Raw genomic sequence first — 25,048 nt, 5'->3', positions numbered from 1 at the left:
AAACAGAGCAAGCAGCAAGGCTTAGTACTGTGAGAAATCAGGAAAGTCCATCGGTGAGAGTGCAGGTAGCAGCTGAAGGGCAAGAATTGAAGGGTCATGCAGAGAAATTAAGGCTTAGCACCACGAAAAGAGCTCAGGAGGATACTGGTAGAAGTACAGCTCAGTTGCTGCAGAAGATCTCAGCATTTTGGAAATTCTAATACCTTGGGATGACCACCATGAACAGCGGTAGCAGTGGAGTGGGGTCAGCCTGAGCTTAGAAGACAAGCTCTGTGTGCTGCAGAGGACAAAGCCAGAGAAGTGACCCAAGATCCTTGGAGCAGCTCGGAAGATTATGAGTAAATCCCAGACACTGGACAGTGAGTTATTTACACAGTTGGAGTTTGGTTTTGCTTGGTTCACATTGTGACTGTGCCCTGGCTATTCCCTCTTGAGATACAATATTTATTTCTGATTTTACAGGAGCTCATGGTTGAGGCTTTAAACTCATAAAATGTTGGGGGATTTTTTAAGCCAAGACTTTGGATTTTAAAAGATATAACTTTTACAAATGTTTGACTTTGTAAGGCTGTGGGGCATTTTTTAAGCTTGCAAAGTTGTTTTATATTATGCTGTCTTTATTAATGTGTAATTGGGGAAAAACAAGAAAGGAACGGTTGCGGTTTAACAGTGACAATGCATTTGTGTGTCAAACTGACAAGGGGTCAGTTGTGCCGGCTAGTTTTATGTCAACTTGAGACAGGCGAGAGTCACCTGAGAGAAGGGAAGTTCAATTGACAAAATGCCTTTACAAGATTAGGCAGTAAGCAAACCTATAGGACACTTTCTTAATCAGTAATTGATGGGTGAAGCCTCAGCTGATTGACGGTGGGATCACCTCAGGCTGGTGGTCCTAGGTGCTGTAAGAAAGCAGACTGCCAAGCCATGGGGATCAAGTCAATAAGCAGCATCCCTCCAAGGCCTCTGCATCAGCTCCTGCCTCCAGCTTCCTGCTCTGCTTGAGTTCCTGGGCTGACTCCCTTCAGTGATGAACAGTGACGATGGAGCACAGGACATATAAACCTTTACTCACGACGTTTCTTCACAGCAACAGCAACCTCGGCTAGGACGCACAGTGAGTGCATTCAGAAACAAATGAGAAAAAGGGCAAGACACATGAGGAGCTGCGGTATTTTGGAGCACAGATTGATAGATGTTTCTCAATCTGTCAGATAACAATGGCTTAGCCTTTCTTGACAATGCCATCCATCTCTGTTGTGGCTGCCTCATTTGGCCCTTTCAGACAAATCAAATGGCCCCAGACACTATAACACACTTGGTGTTGGAACTCATCGTCCACACTGCTCAGGCTTCAACCCTAGGCACCACAGATACAATAACACAACACAAGAAACAAAACCCTAAAACAAACAGGACACAAGAGAGCAAGTGTTCTGTGCCTCGAGAAAACTTGAGTTTGGCAACAGGAGCTAGGCCAGATGGGAAATAATATTTGCTGACCTCTGCTTTAGAGGAAATAATATGTACATGAACTGTGCTGATAATGAGGCAAAACAGATCCCTGAAACACAGGCATGAGAAGAAAGAGTATATTGACTGCTTCAGGACTCCATTGGCTAGCTATCCTAATGCTATACTGGCCATAGGCTCATTTGCTATATAGCACTGTGAAAAAAAGCCATCACTAACTCTATTGATGCTATGCAAATGTTAGAGGAATATTTGTCAAAGATTTTATTTCTAAAATGTTGTGTATATGAATGTTTCTGGCATGAGGTAGCAAGTTGGCACAAATAATCCAAAATTCTCTTCCAGATCTGAAATTCTAAGACTCCAAAATTTAAATTACAATACAGTCAATAATACCCAGCCAGCACTTCAAAGGCAGCTGAAATAGAATTTTATGTCTTCTTCTTTACTGTTTTTGCAGATTCGAGAACTCTGATTCTTGAAGCTGGGCAACACAGACAATAATTGACTATTTCCCAGGCACTTGGCAATTGCTTTCTTTTAATTGAGGATGAATTGGTACAGCATGTCAAATTGGAAAACTAAAAGTAGTTGCCTTGGGGAACTCATTTTTTTTAAATCAAAATGACTCAACTGCCATTAAGACATGAGTGCACTTTCATTCGTCAGCCAATGAATACCTTGATTGACCACTCACCCAGCACAATCATTAAGTACACACTCATTGACTCCCTATTAGGTCCAAAAAGCATGCCTGATATACAGCAGGGTTTGTGCTGCTCACTCATTAATTGAGTGTCTAAAAAAGAAGTTCTAAGCTATGGTGCCTGAGTTCAAATTTCAGTCTCCTATTTACTAACTGTATACATGCAGGGAGAAATAATGGGAACTTTCTGTCTCCTCTTCGATGGTTGGTAAAACAAGAATACAAAAAGCACTTGGTTTTAAGTATTATAATAATAAAATGAGATGCTACTTATAAAGCACACTGCCTCTTAACACCACTTCCTTTATTTCTCTAAGTAGAAGTATCACGAGTTTCTAGGGAAGAAATGGTCCTCGGCCACAGCATGGTATCCTATTGCTGCCTGGATAAGGCAAAATCCACTTGCATTCTACCAGAATGCATCTTACCTTCAAAATGTTACAGGAAAACAATGTAAAATGAAGATATTTGGACAAGTAGCTTTATCTGCTCTGGGAATACTGGTTGGCAGGGATTGAAGAGGGTGATGCAGGTTTGAAAAGCGTTAATTCCTGAGAGTTTTAAATTGTTTTGATAAGAGGTTTAAACAGATGTCCTACTCAATGTGTGCATTACACGTAGTATTGGGCACTTACTGTGTGTATCTTGCATGTTTGTTGATTCTAGGCCTTGGTAAACTGAAGGTGCTCCAGATGACCTGTAGGCAGGAAACTCCCATCACAGCTATGTGTAGGTTGATGTCATTATGCAGGTGAAGTCAGGTATGGGATAGAATGAGGCTGTCATTGGACAAGAAGGAAGGATGGGCTGGAGGAAAGTTTTAGAGTGGAGGAGAAGACTGGAGCTAGGAGAGGGGGCAGCTGAAAGAACATGGCAGGTAGACTTTAAGATTTTTCTCACACATTTACAAGTTGTTATTAATATTCTTAAGAGATGGATGTGTACAGGATTTTGTATGTCTAGATGAGCAAATTATATCTTATCTAGATGGGCGGTTTGTATCCTTATCAATTTGTTGTAAGTTAATCGAGTGGATGTATTATACACTGGGTATTTAACATATAAATCTGGTTGTTGGGTTAGTTTGTTGAGTCTTGTTATTCTCTGGTAGCCGGGACCAGAGTTCCCAGCTGGCTAGGGCTGGCCAGGGAGACTAGCAATGGGAATGTAGAGACCCCTAGGACTAGAAGATAGCTAGGCTAACGTGGTGTGGTGCCACACTGAAGCTAGCCACCACTGAGATAAATTAATGCTAGTTCTATATGTCCCTATGGTGCCAGAACTAATGCCAGGGAGTGACCACCCAGGTCTGAGGGGCCTACCGTGGAGCAGTGACAAGGCAGGAACCTGTCGTGCCCTTTTTAAATTACACAGCAACAGCTATGAGCTTTACTTCCCTTATCTTTGACAGATAGGGGTTGGGGGGATACTTCGACAGGCCCTGGGAGCCAGATGAAGAGTCATTTCATGACGCTTAGCTACAGAACCAGTGACGACACCCTAAGTGTTAGATAGAGGTCCTGGAATAAAGGTCATAAGCCTGGGTAAGGGTGTCTTCATGCAATGGAACTGACTGACAGTGTTGAACTAGAGATAGTAACGCCATGTCCTGTGGAGAGGGCAGATCCTTCCAGGAGAGCGAGGGCAGTGGCATGTTCATGAGCACAATGCAGATAAGGCTCTACCCAGGAGGCACCAGGATCTCTGCAGATCCAAATGCCAAGAAACACTCACAGTCTGCCCATCAGAACTACTTAGTGCAACAGAATCTAGCCCTGTTGTGTCTTTAAATTCTTGGGTCAGGGAATAACACTCGAAATGTATATAAGAAATACTCACGTTAATAAAAAAAATAAAATGTAAAAAAAAAAATTCTTGGGTCAATTCCTGCCCAGTAGGAATAATTCTAATTCCATTATAATCCATCCGGGCTGATGTCTTGGGGTCTGGCTGTCATTGTCTCATAGTCTTAGGACACAGGGTTACCAACTTGGGTTTGGAGCTGAGCCTTCCTACTTGGGTCACATTCTATAAAACCCAAGACCACTTCTTACTTTTTGCATTTGTATAAACAGGAATAATTATAGCACTTACTGTCTGAAATTGTCATTAAAAACCATGGGAAGTACAATGCTTAGCATTGTGTCTGGCACAGAGGAATTAAGGAAATGCTACTGCTCCACTTGTAGGCGCATCTGTTAAAGGAAATAATTATATTGAGTAGATATCTGCTCATGCTCATTATGGCTCTATCCCTAACATCCAAAAATTGAAAACAACGCAAGTATCCATCAATCGATGAACAGATAAAGAAAATGTGGTCTTTGCACTCAATGGGATATTACTCATTCACCAAAAATGTTAAACAATGTTGTTGGTGATAACTGAATAGAACTAGGCGTCATCATATTAAGTGGGGGAGGGGAGGGCACAAGAGAAGACCCGAGTGACCTCTCCCATCACGAAATGTAGTGATGCCGATTTCAGAGAAGCTGAGAATAAACGTTGGTTTCCATAGTTGCGAACAGATGAGTCGTGGGAAAAGGTTGATCATCAGGCACTAAATTACAAAAAAAAAGCTCTAGGGCATCCCGGCACAGCGCGATGATGACAGATAATGATTATATGCTGTGCATTTCAAAAGGCTGTAGGGTTTTAAAAAGAGTTTTTTACCACAGATATGATAGATGGCTGAAATTATAAAGGCATTCACCCTGATTTAGACATCACCCAGTGTATACATATATCGCACATTGACCCCAGAATGTTTAACTTTTGTGATTCTGTGTATTAGTTAAAATTAAAGCAATATGTCTTCAATGGTATCTGGGAGAGGTTAATACAAAAACGGTTTCCAGAATGAAACTGTGGCCAGAAGCTCTCTTTGGGCACAGATTTGGGTAAGGGTATTAATGAAGTGGCTCAGGTATAAGGAAGGGAGCTGGTCCAGAGGTTTAGGAAGGGAGGGGTCAGAATGAACCAGAAAACACAAACAAGACCTAATGAAGGGTCTGAGAGGAAGCTGGGACTGAAGTCTGGGGCAAGTCAATGGTGGGTCTTAAGATTCTGACACTGCCACAGCGCTCCTTCAGAAAGTTAGATTAGTGACCCGGGATGACTGAGTTTCGTGATCACACTATCTTGGAAGACAGACACCACATTTGAAGGGCAGAAGTTTCCAAGCTTAAATCCATGGTAAAATTATTATTCATATTAGTTAAATCTCCTAGTCTGGGGACTGGGGGTTAGCTCAAAGACACCAGACTTACTCATTACATTTGAGGCTCTAGGTTCATTCCACAGTAATAAAACAAGATAAATTTCTCCATTCTGATCCTGAAACCTCATTCTTAGCCTGAATTCCATAAAACTTCCCCTCCCTATGCATCTTAGCACCATCTCCTTCATGGGCCATGGGTCATGGCCCTTCCCAGCTCATGACCCAACCCTCTACTCCTGTTAGTGATCTGTCCTGTAGGGTGGAAGGCTGGGCTGGGCATCGCCTTCTTCATATCCTCCTAGGCCTCAGCACTTCAGCACTCCTGCCTAAAGTACCTTCTTTCATATAATTATATAGAAAAAAAGTTCACAGATAATGAGGAATGGAAAAAACCTAATGACCTTCAACTGCCAAGTGGATAGTGACAATGTGGTCATCTACACAGCTGTGAAGGAAAACGAAGTAACGACATTTAGATGTAGATGGGTGGAACTAAAAAGATTATGCTGAAAGGGTAAGGATGTAAGTGTAGAAGAAGAGGGGGAGGGGAGGAAAACAACACTAATAATGCTTGAAAAGATTGTAAGATATCTTATTATTCCTTATTTATCTAAGATTACATATGATACATATAACTCTACACACATACATACACATATATGATATATTACTTATTATATAATATATAAAATGTAATATGCAATATAAAATATACAATATAATAGAAAATATGTATATAATATACAATAGAGTATATATAGTATGTAATATACAATATACAATGATATATGACATATAATATGCAATATACAGTATATAACATGTAATATGTAAAATATAACATGCAATATATAATATATGTAATGCAATACTATTTAATTATATATAAATATATTTAATATAAAAATTAAATATATTATATATAATTGTTTATTGCATATGATATATAATACATATAGTTTAAAAACGAGTTATGCCATTTGAGCTGATAATGCTCCCTCCCAAGAGGCATATACCAGCTAACATAAACTTCAGTTCTAGTCATGAGAAATTACCTTTTGGTTTTTGGTCAGGGCTATTGATACGGTCCTTGTTTTCCTTCCAGAAGTTGAAGGTAAGTCCTGACTAATCAAGACACCATGTGACACTATGTCCTTACTTCATACTCAGGACCTGGAAGACTTGAGCTGGATTGGGGGTAAAAGTCTCCTGTCAGAGAACTAACTTTTCTCATCCAGATAGGGTCTATGCAAGCAAGAAAGTCGCAACCAATAGTTGAACCAGGTATGATGTCTATGAACCACAGTAATGACCATCATGGTAAGATGCCCCAAAAGGATACCCCAAAAGATATAGTAGTGATACACACAGACACACACACACACACACACACACACACACACACACACATATATATGTGTGTGTGTCTTGGCAGTAAACAACAACTATGCAAGTGGACTTAAGACCTATCATCAGATGAAAATCATGTCTGAAACTGGAAACCTAACCCCCAGCATAGCACATGAGGTCATGTGAATATCTTGGTGGAAAGACTACTGCCAACACTTCACTAGAGCAGCATAATCCCTGAAGGACATTCCACATGCTTATCCTTATGCACATAGATACATTTATCTCTTACTCCTAATCAAAGACTCTTCTCTTTGCAGCAGATGGAGACCATTACAGAAAACAGTGAGTGCTCAGAAGCAAAGAACTGACTGTGGTGTGTAGGGGGCTGAACCCTCACATCCAAGTCAGGGAGCATTGTAAACATGGGGGTGACAAGATTCTAAGAGCCAGAAGACCAGGACATCAGATGGGAAGTTTGTCCTCTAGAAATGTCTGAGAAGCTACAACCATGATACCTCATCAATATGGCTTCCTAAAGAAGGCTGGAGCAAGCACCACATCAATAGACATGCTATTGTGGAAGGGAGAATCTCACGGCCTGCTCCCCTCCTCTGGACAAAGAATTACAGACAAGCAAGGCCTGCTGAGAGAGGAAGAATTATTCATCCACAGGGATAAGCCTCCGACTGGGTAACAATAACAATTAAAGAGGCCATTTATTTGAGAGGGACTGGTGGAGGGTGCATGGAAAAGGTAGAAGGGAGGAAAATAAAAAGGAGGAAAAGGATGTAGTCATAGTTTAATAAAAAATCCCCACACCTAGAAACAGGTTTGAGTGAAAAAAAAAAGATAATATATTCAAAAAGAAGCAGTAACTTTAAAGTTCAAAAGGGATACATGTTTGAAGCTTTTTCATACCAATGCACATTTATTTTACTGCTGTTTCTTAAGTAAGAATGGTTCCCAATGCCTGAAGCCTTTTTCAAATCCCTCATGAAATACTTCCTTACGTGTAACATTTACAGGCGTTTGACACTCCCTGGGATATTTAAATGAATGCCCGTTTAACCTCAGTATATATTGCACATCAAAGCACTTGGGTTTCTTATTAAGAGCCAAGGGGTCTGATTAGGATTACTTCTATGTGAAGAACCCCGTGCCCTGAGCCACATCTTGTGCTTATACGTGTGACACCTTCACGGACAGCAAAGCACCCCAGCTTAGATAAGGGATCTTCTGCGGTTCTGCCTCAGCAGCATAACTAACGTCACTACCAATGCGCAGGCGCAACCCCAAACCTTACACAGAACAGACATTCCACAGCGTAGCCAGGACATCACCGAAGCATGACGCGTTCCAAACATTCTCGACTCCGACCCTGCATCCCAGTTTACTTTCTACTGCTGTGGTGAGCACCATGGCCAAATTCAGGAGAGGAAGGTTTATATCAGCCTACAGCTCACAGTTCACAATCAAGGGAAGCCTAGGAGGAACTCAAGGCAGGACCCTGGGGCCAGGAACTCAAGCAGAGACCATGGAGGAATGCTGTTTACTGGCTTCCCTTGTCCCTGCTCAGTCAGCTTTCTTATGAAATTCGGGACCCCTTGTCTAGGCTTGGTTCTCCCATATTGACCATCGGTTGGAGACAAACCTTATGTACACAGTGAGTTCCAGAACAGGCAGAGCTAAAAACAAAACAAAACAAAACAAAAAAAAAGAACTGTCTCAATAAAAAAGTCCCCAATATTTGGAATGCCAGAGAGATGGACTCTGTGGATCCTAGAGTTTTGTCAGTCTTGAATGATATTTGATGTTCAGTTCCCATATTGCACTAGAAGAGTAAGAAATGCCAGTTCTAAAGTTAGTTATTTAGCATAGTATCACCGTTTCCCCAAATTTAGCTTTGTGTGAATATGGTCTGTTGGGTGAAAAATCCCTAGCATATGTTGAGAATACACAAAGATGAAATAAACGCAGCCAGCAATCCTGATTTCTTTCTTCTCGTTATTTTTGGCAAGCTGTATCAATGACTGTGGTTCCTGCATATTCTCACAGGTAAGCAAAGACCCAAAAGCAGCGAGCTGCAATAAAGTTCATAATGGTTTGTTTAAAAACAAATTATCCAGTCATATAGCATAAGGCCTTTATAGATCATGAGCAAATGGTGTAATGAAAGAGATGCTCTCGTGGGAAATACTGGACGGTTTAAATAAATAACATCATAATTTATACGACACACTATATTTGCTATTTTTTTTATTAACTTGAGTATTTCTTATTTACATTTCGAATGTTATTCCCTTTCCCGGTTTCTGGGCCAACATCCCCCTAACCCCTCCCCCTCCCCTTCTATATGGGTGTTCACCTCCCCATCCTCCCCCCCATTTCCGCCCTCCCCCCAACAATTACGTTCACTAGGTGTTCAGTCTTAGCAGGACCCAGGGCTTCCCCTTCCACTGGTGCTCTTATTCATTGCTACCTATGGGGTCAGAGTCCAGGGTCAGTCCATGTATAGTATTTAGGTAGTGGCTTAGTCCCTGGAAGCTCTGGTTGCTTGGCATTGTTGTTCATATGGGGTCTCGAGCCCCTTCAAGCTCTTCCAGTCCTTTCTCTGATTCCTTCAACGGGGGTCCTATTCTCAGTTCAGTGGTTTGCTGCTGGCATTCGCCTCTGTGTTTGCTGTATTCTGGCTGTGTCTCTCAGGAGAGATCTACATCTGGCTCCTGTCGGCCTGCACTTCTTTGCTTCATCCATCTTGTCTAATTGGATGGCTGTATATGTATGGGCCACATGTGGGGCAGGCTCTGAATGGGTGTTCCTTCTGTCTCTGTTTTAATCTTTGCCTCTCTATTCCCTGCCAAGGGTATTCTTGTTCCCCTTTTAAAGAAGGAGTGAAGCATTTTTATGATCTATCTCTCTTATTCTACTTACCTGTCCTCTATTTATCTGTGAATCATCTATATTTTTATCAGCTACTGCCTGTCTATAATCTATCTTCATCCCGTACACCCCCAGACATGCTGCTCATCAGCAGGGTTATCATCTGAGACCTGGACAAACACAACACACGGCCCCCCACAACTGGACTTCTGTTTCTTACAATTGTCTGAATTAATCAAGCTCTTCAGAGAGCGCAGCGGTTTTCAGCTTCTAAATTATTTCTGACATAAAAGGGACAGATGACGAAACAGTAAGAATCACCTCCAAACATTCACTTAGAGCAAATGTATACGATGCTGAAATTGAAAAAAAAATCTGAAAGGATGAAATCCTGTGTGGAGGTTGAAATATTACATCAGAGCTTCACTGACGGTCTACTGAGCAGGCCACTCAGAAGTTCTAATGATGAAGAATTGGGGTTAACCAATGTCAGAGAGACAATGTTCAGTGTGAACACAAGCCTTGTAGCAAAATGAATCTTCTAGAGACTGAATTCTGATTTCTTTTGCCTCTGGAGACGAAGCCACATCTGGCAAATTGGTTATGGAAATGTACTTTTTATTTTGAGAAACAGAAAAGGAACAACTTCGCATATGCGGTAATCAGGTCTAAATTCCAAACACATGGATATTTGTTTAGGTTGATCCGTCTTTTGTAGAATCTCTAGGTTAATTTCTTCCAGAGGTGTATATAGATCATAGGAGAGGACACAGGATGGCATTTGCAGACTTTATACTCAAAGGTGAAGGAATCATTCATTTTCCTTCGGGGAGTGGATGGAGGAGAACGAGGGGTCTCTTTAGGAAGCCCTGTCTGGAACTTGCTATGTGGCCCTGGATGGCCTTGGATTCCTTCTGTCTTGGCCTCCTAAGCCTTGGGACACTGGATGTGTGCCCTCGTGTCCCACTGAAGAAATGACTCTTGAGGTACAGAGCCTGGTTTTCTGTCTATACTCACTAGTCATGGGGATATTTAGAGGCATCCTGTTCAGATGAAAATGTGCATTGAATTCTTCCATTAGCCTTTCAAGACTCAAGTGATTACATTATAGATACATTTTTTTCTGAAGTGTATTCACCTTTTGAAGTCTCCAGCAAAATTCTCCTTAGCCTCATGGACGAGAACAAAATGTTGACTCGTTTCTGACACCTTAGTTTGGGTGTAGTCAGTCTTGAGATCTGAGCAGGTTATTAGAGAGCTGTGCATGTTTGGCTTTGGCCAAGTTCTGGATTGACTTTGCACATTATTCCTGGTTTCCAAACAACCTCACACTTGATAATCATAATCATAATTATAACGGTAACAATAAAATACAAAACTCATTTTGCTGGTAGAGATACTTAAGTACATATGGTTTGGAATATTTTTTAAGGGCAGCCATGTGATTAGTGAAACTCTTGAGTGTTGGATTCAGATCTTTCTATATCTTTTTTTAATTGGCTATTTTATTTATTTACATTTCAAATGTTATCCCTCTTCCAGGCTTCCTCTCCACAACCTACCATCCTATCCCCCTCTTCCCTGCTTCGATGAGGGTGCTCCCTCTCCCACCCACCCAGTCCTGTCTCCCCGCCCTAGCATTCCCCTACTCCACCTTCCAAACTCTGTTTCTAACTGTATGCAGTTAACAGATTGATGCTTTCATACTTTGGACACTGATTTTAGGTCACACTGCATAAGCTCTGTACCCTGAGATTGAAAACAGGCATTGGAATAAATCTCAGGGGTTTTGACCTAAGCACCTTTTTCCTCTTCCTCTTTCTCACTTTTTCTTTTCTAAAAAAATACTTATTTTTCTTAATGTATTTTGCTGGCTTGCACATCTACATACCATGTATGTGCTCAATGTTCACGGTGGCCAGATGAGGGCATTGGATCCCCTGGAACTGTGAGAGGTTATGAGCTGACATATGGGTGTTGAGAACCAATCAGCAAGTGTGTTGGAAGTGATGCCAGTGCTCTCAATCATGGAGATATCTCTCTAGCCCTCCCATCTTCTCTCTTAAAATCACGGAGAGAGACAGAGAGAGAGAGAGAGGGAGAGGGAGAGAGAGAGAGAGAGAGAGAGAAAGAGAGAGAGAGACAGAGAGACAGAGAGACAGAGAGACAGAGAGACAGAGAGACACAGACAGAGAGACAGAGACAGACAGAGACAGAGAGAGAGACAGACAGAGAGACAGAGAGAGACAGAGACAAAGAAAGAGAGAGAGAGACTTAAGTATGTGCTTGTATGTCCTTCTGTCTTCCCCCACTCTCTGTGTGTGTACACACATTTATACAGGCATAAGGAGCCTCCCAAGATTCTCCTGGCTTTACCTCTCATCTCAATACAAGAGTGCTGGGATTACAGACATGGGCTTCTGTGTCTAGCCTTACATCGGTGGTGAGAATTCGAACTCTCGTCCTCATGTTGTGTGACAAGTATGGTACCCCCTGAAGCATACCCATAACACCATCCTAAGATCTTCTTTCTCTAACCTAGGTAACAAGTCTGGAACTCAGTCAAGCAAATACATCCATGGAATAAAAACGTGGAACCTAGTGTTTCTATGATTTACTTAACACTTAGGCTTTAATGTGAAGCATGCTATACAACAAGTGAAGTTTTAGTTCTCTACTACTAAAAGGAACTCTGAAATTCATCTTAAAAGATAAATTTTTAAGGATTCATGTTCATCATACTCCATGGTTAGTTATGATAGCATATAATTGTCAGTATTTTCATGTGTGTATTTTCAAGTTTAGTTTGCAACAGAGTACATAGCGGCAAAAACATGGGGCTTTGGTTTTAAAACATATAGAGTAAAATTCATACTGGCAGAAAACCCAATTTCTTGATAATTGAAAGAGCAGAAAACAGACAGTAGGGGCAGTTATTTTTAGCAAAATGGGATAAATTTTCCAAGTGAATCATGGTCTGGAAAACACAGAGGAAAGGCTGGCAATGTTGACCATGAGCACATTTCAATGCAAGATAATGGAAAGAGCTTTTGTCCTCTGTGTAAATAAACATTCAGACCACACCGTAGCTGCAAAATATAAGCTCAAGGAAGACACATTTGTAAAAGAATTGAATTCATGTGATTTCCTGATCCCACACACCTAGTGGCTCTTTCATAAAGTAGAATGTACAATTTGTCCTGATAAAAATGGCATTTCTCTCATTGTAGTCAGTCAGATAGCAAAACATCTTTTGTGAAAAGCTGTGCTTATTAAAGAATAAAAGGATAGGAATGCCCGGAATCTCGAGCTTTGAACAGACCGAGTTGGTCCTCTAAGATGCCCTCTGTGTTGAGTAATATTTATAAAGAAAATTTCATGCAAAGGAGATCTTTGTTTATACGATATCCTAGAGATTTCTCTGTAAGAAGTCACTTATTGCAGAACCTATACATCCATTCAACTATCCATCCATCCGTCCATCTGCCCATCCATTTATCCATCCATCTTCAAATCAACCATCCAACCATCCATCTCTCTAACCATCTTCAAATCAACCATCCATCCATCTATCCATATTCAAATCAACCATCCATCCATCCATCCATCCATCCATCTATCCATCTTTTAGTCAACCATCCACCCATCCATCCATCTTCTAATCAACCATCCAACCATCCATCCATCCACCCATCCATCCATCCATCTTCAAGTCAACCATCCATCCATCCATCTATCCATCTTCAAATCAACCATCCATCCATCCATCTATCCATCTTTTAATCAACCAACTATCTACCCATCCATCCATCTTCTAATCAACCATCCAACCATCCATCCATCCACCCCCCATCTATCCATCCATCTTCTAATCAACTATCCAACCATCCATCCATCCATCCATCCATCTATCCATCTTTTAATCAACCAACTATCCACCCATCCATCCATCCATCTTCTAATCAACCATCCAACCATCCATCCATCCACCCCCATCTATCCATCCATCTTCTAATCAACTATCCAACCATCCATCCATCCATCCATCCATCCATCCATCCATCTACCCCCATCTATCCATCCATCTTCTAATCAACCATCCAACCATCCATCCATCCACCCCCATCTATCCATCCATCTTCTAATCAACCATCCAACCATCCATCCATCCACCCCCATCTATCCATCCATCTTCTAATCAACCATCCAACCATCCATCCATCCACCCCCATCTATCCATCCATCTTCTAATCAACCATCCAACCATCCATCCATCCATCCATCCATCCATCTATCCATCCATCTAATGTTGATATATTTCCAAAGTCTAGAATATGGTAGGGCAAGTGTTCTGAGCAATGCCCCCTCCCTCCACCGTCACTGACATCTTGTAAACTCAGGGCCTGGTTCTGTCTACTCCTATTGGTATATCTGCCATGTTGTTGCCACAATATCTTATGATAGTAAGACATTATTTTAGGGTTGGAGCAAAAGTTCATATGTTAAGAGCACTTACTGCTTTTGCAGAGGAACTTGGTTTGGTTCCAGCAGGTCTGACACCTTCTTCTGGCCTCCATGAGCATTGCACTCACATAGTGGACATATATAGACACAGACATATGCTCATGTATATAAAAATAAAGAAATGAATCATTTAGAATTGAAGATCTCATATTATTTATCCCTTTTCCCCTTTTGGGTCAATGTCTGACCATGTAGCACAGGCTGCTGGCCTGGAACCCTGTATGTGACCAGATCTCATTCCATCCCAAGATTAAGAACCTGCTGAAGCTAATACAAACCCTCCACAGTGTGGGCTGGCAAGGAAGACTATTGTCTCTCTCTTCATACTGTAACATGAGCATTACAGTGACACCCTGGACCCTGGATCATTGTAGTGCTGTCTGAGGTCACCCTGTTTAAAGCACTGTCCTCCAGGTAAGCTCTCCAGACAAACAGGTTAGCATTCACTCAAAGCTTGTTAAAAATGCTCATTTGTGAACTCATCTTGTTGATCTGTGTCCGACAACCACAGACCTACCAAAGCAAAGCAACCCAAAGCTTGACAGACCACAGATATTACTTTCCAGGTAGTGTGTCAGACCAGTGGCGAGCTAAGTCAAAGGGTAAAAATAGGACAGCAAAGTGAGTGGCAAGTTTTAAAAACTTCTGAACTAGCAGTTTGGGTAACAGTGAAGTGGCAAATCTGTGAATGTTTGATCTGAACTAAAACAAGATACAGTCAGAATTTTCACACTGGAAGACTCAGGAGTCAAAGGAAATGGAGAACAGAAACTAGTGAGAGGTGAGACTGCAAGTCAAGGGGAGGACTTGCCATGCCTCAGAGGGCATTCACACCATTGTCATCCTGTGCTTAGGGTACAATTTGTTCTGAGCAGTGCTCCCTCCTTCCACGGTCAGTGATGTCAACTCAGGACCTGGTTCTGTCTACTCCTTTTGGTATTTCTGCCATGTCATTGCTACAGCTTTGCTGGTGCTGCTGTCTGTCACCTTCCCTAGCCACTGCCCCTTGCTTTCCATGTTCATTGCTTTCGTTTGAACACTATGTATCACTATGCAGTAGTTGAGATGCTTGATAATGTCTGCTTGTAAATTATTTATTTAATACTTGCTCCTTGCTGGTCACTTTGAGTGTGATTTTATGTATTACAGCAAGACTGCTGACTTTATCTTACTTTATTTTACTGTTTGACACTCTAATGTTAAAGAAAAGAAGAAAGGAGTGGGGGAGGAGAGATGGCCTAGCCAGTAAGTGGGGTATGGTGGAATAAGAGAGAACCAATCCCTCAGATTATCTGAGAGACAGCCAGAGAGAGAGGGGGGAGAAGAGGGAGACAGAGACAGAGAGGGAGGGAGGGAGGGAGAGGTACTCTCAATGTGAACAATACCCAGTAAGTAACTGCTATATTTTTAAATGTTATTACTTTAGTTATAACTCTTCCTAGAATGCTCAGCACACTTTGAAACCAATTATGTATAAACATATATATATTATATTGTGCATTATCTATTATCTCTCTTATCTATCATCTATCTATCTATCTATCTATCTATCTATCTATCTATCCATCCATCCATCTGTCATCTGTCTATCTGAATACTTAGGCGCAGGCTTCCCTACCACCTTCAATACTAACCAGTTTTAGAGGGTGAGGAGTCAGCAAGAATGAACAGCCACAGACTGTTAAACTGTTACCAGTACCATGCTTTACAGCAACACTCCAGCATAGTTCCGAACACATTTCAGCTGCAGGAAAACCATTGCAACTAACTCCCCCAAACACCTCAGAGCTAACATTCAATAAAGTCACTGACCAAAAGAGAGTGAATGAGCAAAGGAGGAGACAGGGAGGCCAAGAAGGGAGGGGGAGGAATAAATAATACACATATATATTAATTAAAAAAAACCTGTATGCCAGGATGCATGTTTCATTTGGAACTCAGCTCTATTGATAAAAGTTTATCTTGAAACAGTTCATTTTGGGCTCCCTGACACATGGATAGGACCTTCAAATGACAAAGCGTGTTCTTCTCAGATGTTTCATCTGGGAAAAAATGACCTGTACCAAAATCAAGCAAAGGGGGATGTAACAAAGTCACTGATTGGCTGGATAATGATCCCTGGATCACTTGCAATTGCAGCCATAGCTGCAGAGATGGGCATTTCTGTTCTCCATTAGATTCTCTTTGCTTTACAATGTTGGCCTCCCCAGATAACTGGGTGTTCTGCCTCAGGTGTGGCTAACATAGCCTAAAAACACTGGGGAGCTCATGCCCTCCAAGGCAGACCCAGAGGGGGATCCTCTTACTGCATGTCTTTCAAGTGCAAATTCCAGACCGCACCCAAACTTCCATGGGATGTCTCTTAAGAGTCGAGTTTCCATGACTCCCAGGGAAGATTTATTAATTTACCCATGATTCATCAGTTTCAGTACTTCTGTCTTTTTCATTATTTTATTTTTGTGAGGCAGTCTCTTACTATGTAGTTCAGTCTAGACTCAATTGTATTATCCTCCTGCCTTGGTTGAAAATTACATTATGTGCCAGTAAGAAGGCCCAGCTGTCTCATTCTTGACTCAAGGGGTCATCTTCCTGGTTGAGGGCCGTTTTCAAGTCCTTGTCTTTGTGGCATGCGTAACCCAAACAGGAGAGTAGCTTACTGATGTATCCAGCTATATTAATCTCCCTCTGATCTGACATTACACATGTAGTGAATTTGAATTACACATTCTCCGGTCTTTCTCTCCTAACAGAGCACATGGAAGGAAGAGAGCAGAGACTGCAGCATGGGCTTCAGCATTTCCAGATTTAGATCAGTGTGCTCAACTGTGCTGATAAATGCAAATGTGTCCAGCGTGCAAAGAAAACACAGAGCGGATGCTGTGCCATCATTTTCTTCTATTCCACGCTTAGCCTTATGCCCAGTATTTTAGCCTACAGTCCTGAAAACTGCATTTGCCTGATCTGACATCCTAGATCAACAATGATTGCCACACATGAACTCCACCTTGATTAAAATCTGTACAGGACCCAAGGAGTTAAAAAAATGGACGTCAAATTCAGCATCCTATTAATAGCTTTAGAATCACAAGGCAGAAATATACTACAAAAAGAGAAGAAAACGTTTCATGTAATGCATCTTTACAGGATGTTGCAGAAGTGGGTTACACAAAGGAAATGAAGTTTACCTTTGACGCTCACTCTCTGGGTTTTTATTTTTCCGAGCTTCCAACACAGGAGACCCCGACTTCAGATTGTTGCTGTCCTTGATGGCGTTAACCAGATGTCACTCTTGGTATGTGATGTTCAATGGCTCTGAAAGATAACAAATGCAATCATTAGACACGATGACTCACTGGAAGCAGAAACTCACCAAGGGCTGATCTTGTAAAAAGTGACACTGGCAGCCATTAAGTCCAATGGGGTGAGTCGAAGAGTTGTGTCGGAAATCTACGCGATGGTTCTGGTGATGATGTTGCACTTGGCATCTTTATGCATCTCAGAAAATCAAACCAACCAGGCCCAAAAATGTCATTATTATAATTAGGTTTGATAAGCTACAGAATGCTTGTCTGTAACTATCACTTATATTCTTTTCAAAAGTAATAAAGGGAGGCAGGGAGAAACGGCTCAGTGGTTAAGAGCATAGTCGGCTCTTATAGAGGACTCGACTTCAGTTCCTAGTACCTCCCCACATCTCAGGGCTCATAGTCATCTTCTATGCTAGCTCCAGACATCTGATACCTCTGGCCTCTGCAGGCACCTGTATTCCTATGCAAAGATTCCCCCACCACACACATGATTGAAAATAATAAACACAAATCTTTAAAGGGTGATACAGTACAAATATCAAGTACTTGAATGTGGAAGGCAGAGCATATGCGCAAGATTTGAGTCATTTCCTGGGAACTACATGTTCTACTAATACAATACTCCAACTAACCAACCATGGTTTACAAAGGAGTAAAAACTGGCATTATTCCCTTTGTGGTCTCTTTGACCTCACAACAGAGCTCAACATGGCACACTCTTCCCAAGTATGCGACAAGGGGTGGGGGAGGCTTGCTGATGCCCAAGCCACACCATTCATAGGATGATCAATGATACTTCCTTAGAACGTGACAAACAGAAATTATGTCTGGGCCGCATTGTGGGGTGGGGATTGCCCGGGTTCACATCACGTGCTGTGTCGGGAGCAGGGACTCTCCTTTCTGGCAGGTCACAGACAGACGGCCTCACCACACAAATGGCCTGATGTTCTAAAAGTCCTGGGGTGCACCAAGATCTGCTCCCATTGCTTCGCTTTTGTTTTTTTTAAAAGCCGAATAACTCTGTGTGCCTTGGTGGCATACACAAATAGTTTCAGAAGAGAAAGGGAGAAGTACATTTAAGCAGTAAGCAGAAACATAGTCAGTTGAGATCACTAATGCGATTGTTGTTTTAACCTAATCACTGTAAGAATTTTAATACGGAGTTCATGTTTCAGAGCAGGGCTCTGAGATCACGGAGTTGGTGTGGTTTTGTCACTTTCACAGAGTCGTCAAAGGCAAAACTATATCTCAGGGCTTCTGCCCAGGAGCCCAGTCACCCAGTACCATGGGGTTTCCATTTCCAAAATGAACACTGGCTGGCCAAAGAGATCATGGATGACGCCATCTTGTTAGTACTCTTCCGGGCTGGGAAGGCTGACAGGAATTAAGAGACTGTTGATAGTTGGGTACGTGAGCAATAGGAACTCAGCCACCCTGTATTTATGCGGCACTTTACAAGGTACCCTGGAAACTTAATAAATCATACCTATCTCATCCCTCTAGCCTAGCGAAGGCAAAAAGAGATTCTGTTATCTGCTACAATTTGGAGACTCGAAGCCTTGATTTATGAACTATTATCCAGTTCAGTATTCTCAATATTCTCGCAAATCAAAGTCTGAGGAGAATGTCTTCACATATATGTGAGGACCAAATAAATGCTGATTTTTAAACCAAAGTGTTTGACTACGTACTGAGACTTTATTTTGAACTAAACAGAGTCTAGATATTCAACTACACAGTGCTGTTTTTAAAAAGTGGAGACATGAGGCAATTTCTCAAAGAAGATATCAGAAGATGAGCAAAGATAAGCTTTTATTACAATAGATCATTATAAAAGTTATATAGTTAATAGGTAAACGTTGGTCTTAAACATTAAAAGGGATCTTCAGTGTTACCTTGTGTAGGGTATAGTGGGTCCCAAATGTAGTTGGTTATCATTAGCTGGAAATCTTATTAAAAAGGCAGAATACAGGATCATGAAATTTCACCTTTAATCAAATATCGTGGGAAATCATCTTATTCTGTTAACCAGCTGGCCTTGTATCCTCTGTGTCAGTCCCCTGGGTAGCTAGGACTACAGGTTCATGCCACCGCGCCTAGCTACGCACAACCGGGACCTTCCTGGATAAGTCAGGGGAATCTGTACTTCGAACATGCTTCCAGTTGATTCGGCCAGCAGGTATGCTGGCATTAGGCAAGCCCCTGGGTCTTCACCAGCTTCATTACACAGAGCCTAGAGGCCTAACTTGCTCCAGGCATTTTCGGCTTGGTGGGGGAACTGATCTTAGTATGCAGAACTGTTTCTCTGTTTCTCTGTTTCTCACCTTCCCTTATCCCAACAGGTGGTGTTTCTCCCCTTATATTTGGCTCTGGTCAAATAGCAATTATTTAGCCTACACATTCTATAAGAAGAAGAGCAAAGGAATAACTATAGGTACTGAGTGCTAGAAGATTTACATGGATTTTTAAATAATATTTATTATTATAATATTTATTTCTTATATATAAGTACACTGTAGCTGTCTACAGACACACCAGAAGAGGGCATCAGATCTCATGATAGATTGTTGGGAGCCACCATGTGGTTGCTGGGAATTGACCTCAGGACTTCTGGAAGAGCAGTCAGTGCTCTTAACCACTGAGCCATCTCTCCAGCCCATGAATTTTTTTAAATTCATATATATACATGTGTGTGTATGTATATATACATATATATATGTGTGTGTGTGTATATATATATGTGTGTGTGTGTGTGTGTGTGTGTGTGTCTGTGTGTGTGTGTGTACTTGCTTGATTCAATGGCTCATCTGGCATTATGAAACTATCTCCTTTACTAGATGTAGGCAACTTTGGAGATATTTGCTAAGCCCTCTTCTCTGGTGTCTACCTAGTATTTGAAATTCTCCTATCATGAGGATACCATCTGTCAGTTGTTTGCACATTCAGTTCTTGCTTCGGGCCCTTGTTGATTAGGTCAGGAAGAGTGATTCACACAAAGAGGACAAGGAGACTGACCACAGTGCACTTGGTGGCATGATGCCACTGAGGAGGCTGAGGCAGGATGATAAGCTCATTTCAGGCCATCCTGGGCTTTATCTGGAAAAATCCCTCAAAAGACCAAATAGGAAAAAAAAACCCAAAACCAACCAACCAAACAAACAAATAACCAACCAACCAACCAACCAAACAGCCAACCAACCAACCAACCCACCAACCAACCAACCAACCCACCAACCCACCAACCAACCAACCAACCAACCAACCCACCAACCCACCAACCAAACACCAACCAACTAACCAACCAACCAACCAACCAACCCACCAACCCACCAACCAAACAACCAACCAACTAACCAACCAATCAACCAAACAACTAACCAAAAATCCCCACCCCCCAAGCAAGCATACAAGAACAGTGATAAAGTGCAGGCTTGGTCAAGTTTCTCAAGTGCTGGGCAGGGTCTTTGTCAACATTTCCTGTGTGGGCAGCAACTACAAATACTGGTGAACTCTGGAGAAGAGTGAAAGAGGCAGACTGAGAAGAAATCCCAGAAATTCATTTGTCTCCCCCTTCCTCTTCTTAACTTTTACCCTGTGGTCTCCATGAACTGAAATATCTTTGGGAAATTTCCACAATAAAACCCATTAAATTGCTTTAAAAATAATTTACTCTTTTACTCTGACTTAGTTGAAGTTTTTCTTTAACCCCAACTCAGATTTTAAACTAATATATCTAATACCATTCATTTCATAGAGGTTGCTTTATAAGCCAACCACTTCCAGTTTTTAAAAGGAGTTATTTAAAAATATTGCCCCAGACTACGGAAAGGGAAGTGCAAACTATACATGCATTAAATTTTATGGAATGCCTACCTTTTAGCAAAATATAGTTATGATATGATAGAGGGGCCCCGCTGAGAAGCTTCTTCAATCTTACCTCTGTTTCTTGCGAGATTTCTGACTTGTCAGAGTAACTGGGTCTCTTGGGAATTCAGTGCTCTTGTTTATTGAATACCTGTTGATGCTGAACTTCGGGATACCATGGATGCTCAGCCCTTCACTCATTCATGCGTCCACTCACATTCGCCCTTCCTCAAGGATGTATTATCATGTCTCAGGCACTGCTACAATGTGGGAATACAGCAGGGGACCTCTCATTTTACTGGAGGCAAGTGAGCAAAAAGAACTTATAAATATGATTAAGTGGTAAACTTGGATGTCCGTGCTTGGTTGGAGGTTGTGGGACATGCCACACTGGAGTGTGGGGGACAGGTATGAGTTAGGTTGCTAATCCAATTAGCTCAGGAAAATGGTTGTATCTATATTTTCATTCACCGAAGATGATTGTACAGAGAGGCAAACAACACATATAAAGCACCACATTTGGTACATACAGGAGCTCAACAAATCTTTTTATTACGCATTTATTTAATTTTTGGTTGATTACAATGTAAAATTGAGTTTAATCTGTGAAAAACTTGTACAAGGCGTAATTAAAATAAAAAAAAACCTGTTTTACTTCTTCTCAGTTTTTTAAACATAAGGAAGATAATCTGCTGGTAAATTAGTAAGAAGTTTCAATAAGCCATGGATAGAATTTCCGGGGAGTAAGGCATTTGCTTGAGTGCTAAGGACCTGAACTTGCTAGGCTAAGACTTTACAGACTGAACCACTGCCACAGCCAGCCATGATGTTTTCAAAGGGGAGTGAGAACCAATTGCTTAATGCTATTACAAAGGCTCTTCTGCTTCAATCCACTTTTGGGACCATGTGGGTGTCTCTGTCCAAACTGCAAACATACTTTAAAGAATGAAGTAATGCACATTCGAACCTATCTCAGAGTTTCTTGCTAATTGACAATGGCCCCTCCATCACTTGGCATGTAGGTTCATTTCCTTCCTCATTAAAGCACTACACATACACTCCTAAAGGGAACTAGAAATCACTAGACTATCAGAACATATGTGGCCAAGCAGACAAGTCCCACTGCTGTCTATTGGTTCACTGATGGCTCTCTACCTGTCTTTGAGCATGCCTTCTCCAGATGAGCCTGGCGTACACAATAAGGATGGCTATATTTCAAACATTGCTCCCAATACACTACAGTGGTGACGTTCGGTTCACCAAACCCTTGGGGTAGGCGTTATTGTCACTGACATTTTATAGGAGACATTTCGACACAGATGGGAAGAAACTGGCCAGCTTGCAACACAGAGAGACGGAAAGACAGAGAGATGAGGCTTTGATTGCATCATCCAGCATTTGTCTCAGGACAGATGTTAGGGGGCTGTTACTGTCATCATCCCATTTTACAGATGCCAACATTGAGGCACAAAGAGATTAAGTTATCTGGCCAAAGACTCGCGTAAAATCTCAGAGCCAGGATTTACTATCTAGTTCTTTGTATCATTATTTCCTATTTTTCATTCTGCTTTAGATTTAGTTTCCTTTTTTCTTAAAAAAATTCGATTTTCCTGCCAACATGCAGAACAGGCCTTATTAGTTTTTTAATCAAGTTGGTGACTAGTTCAAGTATTAGAGCCAATTTTTCAGTTGCCAGAGAGAGAGAGAGAGAGAGAGAGAGAGAGAGAGAGAGAGAGAGAGAGAGAGAGAGAGAAGTCTTATTTCAAAGTCTGTATATGCCAGCTGGCAATGCTGGCCCCATGGTCACCAACTGCAACCCTGATCCCAGCCAGCTAACTCCTGAACTCCCACTGCTCATCACTGATGAAACAATGAATTGAACACTTTATAGGTTGGAGTTTGCTGTTCATCAGTCTCATCTGTTCATTTCATAGAGAGTTGGTAAGAAGGTAGGGAGCAGGAAAAGATATACATGCACAGTTAGTATACAGCATGGCAGCCTGGCAGGAAATCTGGATCTGTAAAACACAGCAGCCTTCAGGGCTACTTCTTTTCACAAGGTTTAAAGAAATACAGTCTCCCATTCAGTGGATATTATGTGTTTACTATATGTTAGACACTGTTTCTGGCTGGAGGCAGGGGAGTGGATAGCATAGGAAACTTCCTGTCTTCATTCAGATTTATGACCTGGCATCATAATGGTAAAAAGCAGTTTTAAAGCAATAACGTATTACGAATCAAGTTTCTTTCAGGTCACCTACTGGTTCTAGATGATCCAGAGCTAGGGTGCCTCAGAGTTGTTCAGTATATAGGTTAGGCATCTGTCTGAGTGAATGAAGGGCTTTCTTGAGAGCCTAAATTGTGAGTCAGGAGGGTGAGTGGAGAATTCAATGTAGGTGGCTACTGTCCAGCCAGCAGAGGGCCTGGCAGGCAAAAGGCAGTTTGTTTGCTCTGTTGGAGTGGGCATATTTCTTCCTTACCCTTGGACATCAGAGTTCCAGGCTCCTTGGCCTGTGAACTTCAGAATACACAGTGGCAGCCATGTGGGCTTGTAGGGCTTCTGTCTCCAGCTGAGCATCAGACCCTGGTGTTTCTGGCGTTGGGAGCCAGACTTACAGCTCCTAGTATCCCCATTTGTTACCTGTAAGTCAGTTCCCTGATGAATACCCTCTCCCCTCTCTCCTCTTGGGTCTGTCTCTGCAGGTTGCTGACTGGAGCAATGTTTCTATGGTTTTGCACACATAATTAAACCACAGGTATTATAGTGGAAGGAACCCTGGGGATCCAGGGATTACAGAGGACCAATGGGAAGAGAAAAATATTCCTACTTTCAAGAATGAAATAAAGTCATGTAGATGTATATTTTCTTCTGATAAGATACTTTAGGCAAACTCAACATTTTAACATTTTCTTTTATTCTATGACAATTAAAAACCACTCTCCAGAGCTTTTGTGCTAAGTCAATTATAACGATAATTAAGCAAATAATCTGAAACCCCCGATTCCAATTAAAACATCTCTAATTGATTTAGTCTTTAAAAATGTCATATAACTGATTGTTATAACAACATGTCCAGTGTCAGAGAAATAATAATAAAACCTAAATTGGCTTTTAAATCAACACAAAATCTCATTCTTCCCTGAATCATTAGCATAATTCAGTTATCAAATCAAGTGCCTGGTCACTAATGCTGGTAACATTTACCATCATCAGTCTGAATAAAAGCATCTACCCTAAAGCCACTTAATAATGAAAAACGAAAGTCTTTCAGCTTAAAGTACTGTTTATTAACTACAATATATCACAGTGTCAATTCATACAACTATTTGCAATGACTGGAGGTTTTTAACATTATATTGTTATTTTTATGTTAACCATACAGTATGCATTATTTTCTTATTCTTATTCATATGCTTCTCCTCCCATTGATGCCAGACAAGGCCATCCTCTGCTACACATGCAGCTGGAGCCATGGGTCACTCCATGTGTACTCTTTGGTAGGTGGTTTAGCCCTTGGGAACTCAGAGGGGTCCAGTTGGTTGATATTGTTGTTCTTCCTATGGGGTTGCAATCTCCTTCAGCTCCTTCGGTCCTCCCCTTAACTCCTCCACTGAGGTCCTCGTGTTCAGTCTCATGGTTGATTGCAAGAGAAGGCTGTAATGGCGTTCTCTTCGTCCCTCCCATTTTTGTTACTGTTACTTTTGTAGCCACTTTACATCATG

General features: G+C 41.5%; 1 protein-coding gene and 1 long non-coding RNA gene across 10 annotated transcripts in view; one reads left to right on the top strand and one right to left on the bottom strand.

Moving 5' to 3' along the window:
* Dlgap1 (DLG associated protein 1) overlaps positions 1–25,048 on the bottom strand; it is an 869,320-nt gene that overhangs the window by 541,938 nt on the left and 302,334 nt on the right. For 8 of the 9 annotated variants that reach the window (XM_039084190.2, XM_039084191.2, XM_039084189.2 and 5 more), the window contains one exon: positions 17,339–17,465. The gene's annotated coding sequence lies outside the window, so the exon portion shown is untranslated. Of the gene's footprint in view, positions 1–17,338; positions 17,466–25,048 lie in introns of those variants that run through there. The other variant, NM_022946.3, reaches the window with a different exon arrangement.
* LOC134480625 (uncharacterized) lies at positions 14,272–17,350 on the top strand. The gene is made up of 2 exons (XR_010055096.1): positions 14,272–14,567; positions 16,904–17,350. It is a non-coding gene; the product is annotated as an uncharacterized LOC134480625 (long non-coding RNA).

This window comes from Rattus norvegicus, chromosome 9, assembly GCF_036323735.1.
Source record: "Rattus norvegicus strain BN/NHsdMcwi chromosome 9, GRCr8, whole genome shotgun sequence".
NCBI lineage: Eukaryota > Metazoa > Chordata > Mammalia > Rodentia > Muridae > Rattus > Rattus norvegicus.
This window is presented reverse-complemented; position numbering and strand designations above follow the sequence as displayed.